The sequence below is a fragment of the Chanos chanos genome, chromosome 12, assembly GCF_902362185.1.
Source record: "Chanos chanos chromosome 12, fChaCha1.1, whole genome shotgun sequence".
Taxonomy (NCBI): Eukaryota; Metazoa; Chordata; class Actinopteri; order Gonorynchiformes; family Chanidae; genus Chanos; species Chanos chanos.
In genome coordinates, this window is record NC_044506.1 from 19,736,533 (window position 1) to 19,743,468 (window position 6,936).

At 43.7% G+C, this 6,936-nt stretch overlaps 1 non-coding gene across 1 annotated transcript; it reads right to left on the reverse strand.

Annotated features, from left to right (window-relative positions):
- Positions 1-173: 173 nt before the first annotated feature.
- Positions 174-246, reverse strand: trnam-cau (transfer RNA methionine (anticodon CAU)). The gene has a single exon. It is a non-coding gene; the product is annotated as a tRNA-Met (tRNA).
- Between the last annotated feature and the right edge of the window lie 6,690 nt (positions 247-6,936).

Genomic DNA, 6,936 nt, shown 5'->3' on the forward strand with positions numbered 1-6,936 from the left:
GCACTGGCCAAGAATCAAAACCGAAGTCAGCTGCGCTCACCACTATGCCACCAACACTAAGTGCACCCTGCTCCAAGGCTGTCATTGTCAGTTCCAGCACTGACCTGATAGGCCTTGTACAATGCTAACATGCTGCTGTGCAACCATCCAAATGAGTTGACGTTAAAAGGCTGTGCCCCGTGTGAGGATCGAACTCACGACCTTCAGATTATGAGACTGACGCGCTACCTACTGCGCTAACGAGGCTGAAAGCGTCATTGGAGCGACAGACAAAAACAACATTTCATATGTCCACATGCATCTCGAGTGACCGCTGGCGATCGGATCACACTTCCCCGCGCTATATGCAGATGAACTTGGACATCATTCCGTTTGCAAAGACCAAATGCGTTGTTGTTTTTAACCGGCAGGAGGCAGCAATGTATTTCCAGTGCCCTGTCTGCCGGAAATTAAAAGCAGAAGAAGAAGAAATCAAAACATACCAGCGCCTATCTGGGTCAATTCAGACTGAGTCTATTCCTTGGCGTGTTCCAGGCAAAGCAAATTGTCCAAGATGTTTGACGCACTCGTAGTATATCTCTATGGGCTTTTCGAAATTTTCAGACGTCGTGGACAAAGCCAGCTTACGCGATTTGAGAACCAACTGGAGATGAGAAAAAGGAGGAACAGAAGGAGAGCCGCAGCTTTCGCCTCTGCTGTGATAACTACGAGACCCAAGAGGACATTATGGATGCGTGCAAGAAGTCAAGACTGGTGGGACAGAATTGTAATTGGGACGTTCACTGACGAAGACTGGTTAGCTAATCTTCGCATGCGACGTCGCACATTTGATTTCATATGTGGGAAACTGCGACCGCTGCTACACAAAAGAAGTACACATTTGCGCGCGGCCATACAACTGGAGAAGAGGATTGCAGTGACAATTTGGTACCTCGCATCGGGTACAGACTTCAAAACGTTGTCCGAGTTGTTTGGTATTGGCAAATCAACAGTGTCCATTTGTGTTTGGGAGGTTTGTCGTGCTATACGCACACTTCAGCGCCAATTTATTAGTTTGCCTCGAGAGGACAGACTGCGGGAGATTGTGGATGGTTTCGAGGAGAGATGGGGGTTCCCTCAATGTGGGGGGGCAATAGATAGCTCTCATATCCCCATCACCGCCCCCTCCAGCAACGCAAAAGACTACTTAAATCGCAAAGGAAGTCACTCCATCATCTTACAAGCTGTTGTGGATCACCTCTCTCGGTGAGTAACACACACACACACTCACTCTGTGGGAGAGGGCCAAGGCTGAGATTTGTGTCACCCTGATGGTTAATATACTGTACATCTTTTGAGGTATATTGTGTTTGTAATGTATCAAATAATGTATAAACAGTTATGTATATCTTAGGCTGTGACAGTAGCCTGTGTCTGCCTCAGGGAGTCAAAGGTGGTCATTAAAGCTAGTCTGTTTACTTTTTCTTTTCCATCAACAGATTCACCAACATCAACGTCGGGTGCGCTGGCAGTGCGCACGATGCAAGAGTGCTACGAAACTCCACACTGTTTGATCTAGCTGAGAGTGACAACCTTTTCCCACCGGTGAGGCATAATCTTGTCATGTTCTACAGATGGCCTGCTCATTCGTTTGTCCTATGGATTAACTGTAGAGAAATCCAATTAAACCCCAAGAGTCATTGTTTTTTTTTACTTGTTCCATTTAGGACACACGAGAAATTGGAGGTATACAGGTGCCCATCATGCTCTTGGGAGACCCTGCATACCCTCTCTTGAGCTGGCTAATGAATGGATACCCTGACAATGGCCGTCTTACTAGAGAGCAGAGACATTTCAATCACAGACTGAGTCACGCACGCATGACTGTGGAATGTGCTTTTGGACGGCTGAAGGGGAGATGGCAGTGTCTGTTGAAGAAGATGGATGTCAGCATCTCGAGGGTCCCCACCATCGTCAGCAGCTGCTGTGTCTTGCACAACTTGTGCGAGTCGCAAGGAGACGAGTTTTTGGAGGACTGGAGGGAGGAGGCGGATGAGCCAGCAGAACTGAGGGAACCAGATATTCCAGTGCCTCAGGAGAGAACAGCAGAGCCACAGGATGTTAGACGGGCACTCGCTAAACTTTTCACTGAGAACCCAGCGCTGGCATTTTTGGATGGAGGAAGCGGATGAGCCAGCAGAACTGAGGGAACCAGACATTCCAGTGCCTCATGAGAGAACAGCAGAGCCACAGGTACTCGCTACATTTTTCACTGTGAATAGAAAACATAATTTAGTCCAGTAAACTGTGTGTTGCGGTGAAGATGTTGGACTGTGGGGGCAGACTGTGATGGTGGCACTGCTGGTGGCATCAGCTGATATCAGGGGTCAGAGGGCATGTGCCCAGGAGGACGTTGGGCAGAAGCCATGGTTTAGGCAAGAGATGCAGTAATTGACTGCATCATCATCATCATCATCATCCCAACCAGGTTCTCCTCATGGGCATGCTGTGCTCGCTGCATCTGCAGAAACACCTCTTCATCCCTGCTGTTGCACATGGCTTTGGAGAAGGCCCCCAGGGTTGTTTCAAACTTAGACTTCTTCCAGCTGGTTTGGCCACTGCTGGAAGTAGACAGTCACTTTGATGATGGTGATGATGATGCAGAGAAGGATTGGGATGATGATGATGATGATACAGAGGAGGATTGGGATGATGATGATGATGATGGTGATGATGATGATGATGCATCTGGTCCAGTAGTATCTACAAACACAAACTAGTAAATACAAGTCATTACAGCCAGCTCTCATTGGGTGGAAAATGACAATGCAGCACAGTGCTAAGTTTCTCAACCTACTACTCAGTGAAACTGACAACAGCAGACTAAACTTATAAATGGAGACACAAGTGATATACATACATATTTCATATATGACTACTATTATATACATATACCTAGTTAGCAAATGTGGTATACAGGGTATACATGCATATGTATGTATGCATGTATGTATGTATGTATGTATGTACATATACATGTGGTGCAGGTAGCCTCAACTGCTAACGTAAATGGTAGCTTGAGAACAACTACATTCATATAGGACTGGGGTCAGATTGTTGAATGCACTTTAATACAATTCGGGTTTGTTTCTCAAACTAGGTATCATACACACCGTCACACTGACGGTCTTCACCTTGGGTTTCAGAAGGCGCAGTGTTGCTCAGTGTGACTGCTGCATCTGCAGTGGCGTCCATCGTGGAGCTGAAAAGAGGCTCCTCTTGCCTGTGATCGAGCTCGGAGTTCAACACACATCACCTTCATCGGGACAGAATGACGGTCGGTCTCCTAGCACCCTGTCCAGCTCCACGTAAAAGGGACAGCTTATCCTGTCCCTGCCGGACTTGTCGATGGAGTCCTTGGCTTTTCTGAAAGTGTTTTTGAGGTGTTTGATTTTTAGTTGGCATTGCTGCCACGATCGACTGTAACAATTCCCCTCCATCTCGTTGGAAATCTGCTCGTTGTACCGACTCTTCGGCCCAAATGGAGATCAGACAGCGTGTTTCATTTTGTCTGTTGTCGTTGCCTGTTGTCGCACTTTAATATGACACCATTGGCCAGACATGTGCTCCGACTGTGGTCTGAACTATCGGAAGTCAATGCCTTCTGGGTGCATTCATACCTGTACTGAGAGCTATCCACTTGTGATCGAATCATCCAAGACGCATGTAAATGCCAGGTGTGAACAGGGCCTTAGAGTAGAGTGGGATGCAATACTATGCCTATTTTTTTTTTGGAGATGCCAGGGACTGAACCTCATACCCTGTACATGCGAAGCACCACTGAGCTACATCCCCCTCTTTACACTTTGGTGGTGTACCATGGTAATCATGTGGCAATAGTATTTCAGCCAGTACTGCTGGCTGTAATGGTCTGTGACAGCCTTAAGTTTTGACTACTCACTAGTATTTTACAGTTGCTATTTAGTGCTTAGCAATTTTTTTAAAAAGAACTGTGAATACTGTATTGTAAATTTTCAGCATCTGTATTTACAGGCTGTTGCCAGCACTCTTTTCTGTGCATTCTGTACATAGGTAAACTGCGTTGGTTGCCAAATACAACCCTCCAATGGTCGGTGGAGCAATGGTCAACTGGGTTGGCTGGGAACCCAAAATGGGACAACTACTTGGAAGGCAGCTTTGCTCACCATTATACCACCAATGCTGCCTGCAGAAGTGGTAAGAGATGAATTCACTGAGTGTCACTGGGTGTGCTGTCTGTGGAGTTCTATACCCTATCACTCTTTGACCTGCTTCATTCACTTTTGGTATGTTTTGACACAGTTATCATAAGATGCTACTTTGTGGCTATACACAGGTTAGTATTGGTTTTGCACTTTCGAGCTTTATAAAAGTAAACGATATAAGAATATGCAAAATAATCTCATCCACAATAAAATCAGATTAGAAAGTTCCAGAATGATGTCTACCTGAAAACCATGTATGTTATGACAGATAAATGTCCTCTGACCAAAAATTCATGTACCTGTACTTTCCTTATCATCTTTCTATTTACTATGTAATATATTCATGTCTTTGCAAAAAAAAACAGCAACAACAACAACACCCCAAACCTGTCTGATACACTTTGGGATCTTTAGGCATATATCTGTGGGCATAACTGATGTTCTGATACATTTGAATGTAATATGTTATAGAGGTAATAAATCATCATATGAAGTTACTCACTACTTGAGACTTGATTCTTTTTTACTCATACTCAAGTTGTTATTTTGATGAGTACTTTTACTTCTACTTGAATCATTATTATTATTAAGTAACAATACTTCTACTTGAGTATGGTTTTTGTTAACTCTACCCACCTCTGCGCAGCGCTTTCTCTGTCTCCCTCTGGCTGTGGGCTATTTTTCTCCTCCGTAATTGATACATGAGAACCGAGTAGACTCAACTTTTTTCCGTGTCAAAGTAAAAGCCCCTGTTCATTGAGGATCTGGCAGCACAATGACATAATATTACTGTACTGTACTTGTACTGTATTTTATTGTACTTGTTATATACTAACTCTTCTATTGTACTTAATTATGTCCTTCTTGTTTAGAATTTATGTTTAGAAGGGGTAATTCCATGTCATTTGAACTATAGGCATCATCTCCGAATTGGCTGAAAATTCTCTGTCTTGGAGAATACACTCTGACATTTTTAAAGTATGTGTTCCCTCTAGAATTAATTTTATGAGTTGCAGATTTATTGTCACTTTTGTGGTCATTTCTGTGTTTAATTCTGTAACCTGTTACGTCCCCGGTGTAGTATGGTGTCTAGGGGTATGTAGAGGGGACGTAGCATGTGGGGAACCCACCACCTGTGCTGGTTTGGGACGGTGTGACGTAGGGAGGAAAAACACGGACACGGGGAATCAATGTGTATATTGGGGATATTTATAAAGTGGTGTTTACAAAATATTTACAAGTATATTTACAAAGACGCACACAAAAAACAAAAAACAAAACAAACAAACAAAAAAAAAAAACACACACACGAAGATTGGAGAGGACGACAGACGGCGCCAAAAGAAAGAAACTAGCAAAACAAAAACCACCCTAAATATCTACACCGAAAATACACACTGAACTACAAAACAAAAGGTGGCAGAGCCAAAGGAAACCTAACTACACTAGTTATCTAATTGCGAAAATACAGAAGTGGCACCCGCCTCTAACCTATCCCTATACACAGTGAACACTACCGCGGGGATCGCCTACCTTACCTGTCCTTCTCCCCGCGATAACCAAAACACCAGAGCCAATGCGCAATCCACAAACGAAGTCAGTTAACGAAAATTCAGAGTCGTACACAGAATGGCAAGTTTGTAAGAATAGCAAAAAACACGAAAGCACAGTCACAGAACGAGATCGGAATCTAAAAACAGTTACAATCGGGCATATTTCAATATTGCCGCTCCGCCACTGGCACGCCAAGCCGAAAAGGGCACTCCGTTCCTGGGTGGCCAGGCTGGCACGGGGAGGCGGGACGTAGCATCAGGCCAGATGGAACTGACAGCATTTCGCGCCACAGCTGGGTACCTGGGGAGAGAGAGAGAGAGACGAAACAAGACACACAAATAAAACGCACAGTGCGCCGCACGTAACAAACCACAAACAGTGAATATAAAAAAATGTACTTTTATTCAAGCCTGTAACGCTTAGAAGACATTGTTTACCACGTTTACACTGACAGATTTATTTTCAGTCACAGAAACAAGACTTGTCTTTGATGTACCTAATGGACCATAACTTGGATGTACCTTAAGACCATTACTTTTTATACCCCTAAATATGGTTCAGACAAATTTTGTAGCCATGTTTGGGGCTCTATATCTATCCAGCCATTCCACCCAGCATAAAATGGCAGATTTGGAATCTACAGGAAATATTGAATCAGCGTGTCAAGTTTCAGATCTCTGGTTACATTTATGGCTTAGTTACTGAGTTACTGAGCTCCAAAGATCAGAAAATGCCTGTGACTGAAAAAAGGCTTACTTTAAAGGTAGTTTTCACGAGTACTAAACTAATTCTACACAGAAAAGTTAGAGTAGGAAGCTAAAATTTTGGGATATGTGTCATGTCAGAGTGTATTCTTCAAGACAAAAGAATGATCAGCCAATTCTGAGATGGGGTGGTGGAGAGATTTTCCCAGTTTGGTTGAAATGACATGGAATGACCTGGTGTGACACTGCAGAGGTGAGTGGGGAGTAAGCATTCCATTGTATTTGTTACACGTGGCAATAAAGAATCTTAAATCTTGAATAATATGGAAACTGGATAATAAAGACATTGACAGGAAACTAAATTTATTTCAGAACAACAAGAACAAGGTCTTCAAAATCGACAACATGGAGGATGTAGTTAGGGAAATCAGATATCATGCCAGCAATATGGAGGC